At 33.3% G+C, this 4,643-nt stretch overlaps 1 long non-coding RNA gene across 1 annotated transcript; it reads left to right on the plus strand.

The window, feature by feature from the left end:
• Positions 1–719: 719 nt before the first annotated feature.
• On the plus strand, positions 720–1,993 carry LOC123883988. Its single transcript, XR_006800611.1, has 3 exons — positions 720–898; positions 978–1,048; positions 1,857–1,993. It is a non-coding gene; the product is annotated as an uncharacterized LOC123883988 (long non-coding RNA).
• The last annotated feature ends 2,650 nt before the right edge of the window (positions 1,994–4,643 follow it).

Consider the following 4,643-nt stretch of genomic DNA (forward strand, 5'->3'; position numbering starts at 1 on the left):
TCCATGAATTTATTTTATATCGCACGATGTCTCTAAAATTAGTAGTCTGAATGCAATTTCAATGTGATTGCTTCATAACTTCACATGTAAGTGGAGCAGAAGACCCTTGGTGCCTTAGATGCAAAATTGAATATATGTCCCTTGATGTCCCTATTGAGTTTGTGCCCACGATGTCCCTAAAATTGATAGTCTGAATGAAATTTCAATTTGAATGCCTTCATAGCTTCACGTGTAGGTGAAGACCCGTGGTGCCTTAGATGCAAAATTGAATATATGTTCATCGATGTCCCTAAATTGAGTTTATGTCGCACGATGTCCCTAAAATTGATAGTCTGAATTCAATTTCAATGTGAATGCTTCATAACTTCACATGTAAGTGGAGAAGACCCTTGGTGTCTTAGATGCAAAATTGAATATATGTCCCTCGATGTCCCTAAATATAGTTTATTCTGAACGATGTTCCTAAAATTGACTGTCTGAATGCAATTTCAATTTGAATGCTTCATAACTTCACATGTAAATGGAGACGACCCTTGGCTCCTTAGACGCAAAATTGATGGTCTTGTTTTTATTTTTTTTCTTTTTCTGTATGTGTCAATGAATGTGTGACTTTGTTCCTTTTAGGTTGAAATTTTTGGGTCTTTCAGGACAGGACTGTACCTTCTTACTAGTGATATTGATGTAAGTCATCCTTTTCATATTGTGATGCTTAACTGAACTGAACCTTTCCTATGAACTAGGACATGTAGCTGATTGATTGATATATACACTGTTATCATCAAATCTTTTTTGGCTGCGGGTAGTGATTCTGAAATCAGGCGTACCGAATCCGCCGATTGGTTTGAATGCAATTTCTAGATCATTGTCACAGAAATATGGCAAAAAAGATACAGGTCTGGTATGGTTACTCAAATATTATATAAAGTGTTTATTCAAAATTTTAAGTGTCCGGTGTTTTGCTTGGGAATGTTTTTCAGGTCATTGGAAAGCCTCATGTGCCAATTATTAAATTCGGTGAAAAGAAGAGTGGTCTTTCCTTTGATATAAGGTTTGACGACATTCTCCTCTTTGATTTTTGATTGCTAGATTTTTGTTTCACACTTTTCCTTGATTGTTATACGCTTATTGCTTATGCTACTTAATGATGTTAATGTCATCATAATGTTTTAGATTACTGGTAATTTATTTATATAATTGTATATGATATTAGATGTTGGATGAAGTATTTGACTTGAACTTCTTTTCATATGTTGATTTTTTATGAGTTTCTGTATTTGCGCAAACTACTGAAAAATACATGATGGCTTTTAATTTATTGTCTGTGTATTAGGGAGTGGGGTTATTTTGCAATACCATGTGCTATATGTGTCTTGGGAAAATTTCTTTGACATGGTATATAATATGCACCATATGAAGTTGTTTTTGTGCTTGTTCATTAATTTTTCTTTGGTGTACATACAAATTCTGCTTAGCTCACTGTTTTTTGTATTTCCACTGGGAGACCATTTGTTGTTTTTCTTCCATCATGCATTTATTTTTCTTATCAAGTAGGTAAATAGTTACAGAACATAGACTTATAATGCAAAACAACCATACTATTAATTTCACACCATTGAATTTTAACATTAGTAGTCACTACATATTTTAAGGCAAGTTGCAATTACATTATTCTTCTTTTACTATCACTAGATATGCATTGGTCGTCACATGTCTAAATGTCTGATTGTTGTGTTCTTGCTCAAATTTGTGTGCATAAAAACCAGTTTAACCTATTTCAGTGTTATGTTTTCTTTTCTTTTTCAAAAACTCAATATCACTAATCCATTGTGGAATTATATGCTTCTTTTCTTCTTCAGTTCTGACATAGAGAATGGACCTAAAGCTGCCGAGTATATTCAGGTTTGCTTTTATTCTTCTCGGCATTCAGGATCCTCAGGTTCTCTTTAATGAACTTCTTTTTTTTGGTCTTTGTAAAGTAAATTTTTTATTGTTGGGCACAAGAAAGTGGCATGTTTTTAATGATGAACTCCTAAACACTTCCCTAAAACCACAATCAACCAAAACTTATTCTAGAAAATTTTTACTCAAGAACATGTCAAGAACAATTTCTAAAATTAGGAGAATTAGAGCAACCAAGGTAAGGAATTGGTTAGTTACCTTATGAGGAGTGATTTCCTTGCAAGATCCTTGATCCAAAGAGACAAATCCAAGCTTGAATGGATGAGAAATGGAAAATCAATGGTGAGGTGAGTGGGAGAGAAGAGGGGGACGGTTTTGAGAGGAAGAGAAGAAGAGTTTTTCAATTTTTTTTCTAAGTTAAAAAGTCCACCAAACAATCTTATGACCAAAGTGATCTTGCTCCATCTTAGCCATTGGATCAAAAGACAAAACTCTAGGCCAATCCTAGCCATCCATTTTACTTTAATAAATATCTAGATATTTTCTCTCACGCCCCACAGCTCTCGCGCGCCGCGACGAGCAAAATTCGTAAAAACAGAAAACTTACGGAACGGAAGTCCGTCTTAAAATATTTCCAAAACTTATTGCCGAATCTTTTTCCGCGACTGTAATTTTCTTCCACACTCTCGAAAAATATTCTCAGGACATATCCTAACTCGCGCAGATATATAAATCCTCCATCTAAAATTTTACTAAATTCTGAAACCGTAAAATTTTACGTCAGCGGGTAAAATTTCTACTCGTTTTTCCAAAAGTGAGAATAATCCAAAACTCGTCATTCTGAATATGCATAAACCTTCTCATACATAAAAGAGGATTACAGCCCAAAAGTCTGTGCCTTTTCAGCGCACGAGTACAAAACAGCCTTAAACTCAGCAAAAATGCCGTTATTACAACGATACTTACAAAACGACTTAAACAAACACCCTAAAACTTTTATCCAATATTTATTTTCCTTACACAAAATAAGCTGTGAAATTACGGGTCTTACAATCCGAATCCATCAGATTCCAGCGCGTGCACCACACTGGATTACACCCTGGAGAGAGAAGAATCTACTTTTTAAAAGCAGGACACGTGTCGCTGTCTGATTGGCTGGGTGTGATTTTTTTCCATTTAATACTTTGAACTCAATTATTTCGTTGTAAATTAATTTTTTATTTTTTTTTATACCAAAATTCATAATTTTTTTTTCTCTACAAATAGAGACTTGGTTCGTTTGATTTGGACACAGAAAAAAAAATCCAATTTTTCACTACCTTAATCTCATTTTTCACTACCTTACATCAACTCACTGAAACCATTCTACCAGGAAAATGGTTTCAGAGTACAAATCTCTGAAACCATTCTACCAGCTAAATGGTTTCAGAAGCAAACACAATTAATAAATTACTCACTGAAACCATTCTACCAGTAAAATAGTTTCAGAGTACAACTATGTGCAACCATTCTACAAGCTAAATGGTTTCAGAAGCAAATAACTAATAATCAACTTACTGAAACCATTCTACCAGCAAAATGGTTTCAGATTACAACTCTCTGAAACCATTGTACCAGATAAATGGTTTCAGAAGCAAACACAATTAATAAATTACTCATTGAAACCATTCTACCAGTAAAATGGTTTCAGAATACAACTATGTGCAACCATTCTACCAGTAAAATTGTTTCAGAAGCAAACATTAGTTTTTAATTACCGTTTTATCTCATTTAATTAACTAAAAATAGTTTCAGGTCTCCAAAAATTTCATAAAATATACCAAAAGTTCCAGAATATTATCTACTATTTTCCTGGTATAATGGTTTCAGTGAGTTGGTTGAGTGGTGCGTGTTAAATTACAACACACAAGTAACGTATTTAGTAGACAAAAAATGAGATTAAGGTAGTGAAAAATTGCATATTTTTTTCGGTGTCCAAATCAAACGAACCAAGTCTCTATTTGTAGAAAAAAAAAATTATGAATTTTGGTATAAAAAAAAAATAAAAAATTAATTTACAACGAAATAATTGAGTTCAAAGTATTAAATGAACAAAAATCACGTCCAGCCAACCATTGTGTGACACGTGTCCTACTTTTAAAAAGCAAATTTTTCTCTCTCCAGGGTGTAATCCAGTGTGGCGCACGCGCTGGAATCTGATGGATCAGGATGATCTGGGCTGTCGGATTGATCAGACAGTCTTGATGAGATCAGATCTTGGCTGTCTGATGGAAATCAACGGTCTGTAACCATGGTCCTTCGGTACGCGCGCGACACTGGATCCGCGTCTATTAATGGGTATTTTGGTTAATTAATTAAAAAGAATGGGTATTTTGGTCCAATTGAAAAGGTGCACCTTGCTAACTTAGACCTAACTAGGGTCTAAGTTAGAAAACCCCATATATATATATATATGTATAAAAACAAAAAAAGTTGTTCAAAATTAAAATAATTTTTATTGAAATGATGTATCATATTTTATTTTAATTGTGTCATCGTATAAAATCTTAGTTTTTATTATATGAGTTGCAATTTTAGTCACAAATCACTTTGCTTTTTTATTTTTAATGTATCCCTTATTTATTTATTTATTTTCAATAAGAGTTGGATGTAATACATACTTATACTTGGTGAAAATATTGCTCATGACTAATGTTGAAATAAGAAGTATGGTGACTTTGACATTTTTTATCACGTGATCTCGT

The sequence above is a fragment of the Trifolium pratense genome, linkage group LG5, assembly GCF_020283565.1.
Source record: "Trifolium pratense cultivar HEN17-A07 linkage group LG5, ARS_RC_1.1, whole genome shotgun sequence".
Lineage (NCBI taxonomy): Eukaryota > Viridiplantae > Streptophyta > Magnoliopsida > Fabales > Fabaceae > Trifolium > Trifolium pratense.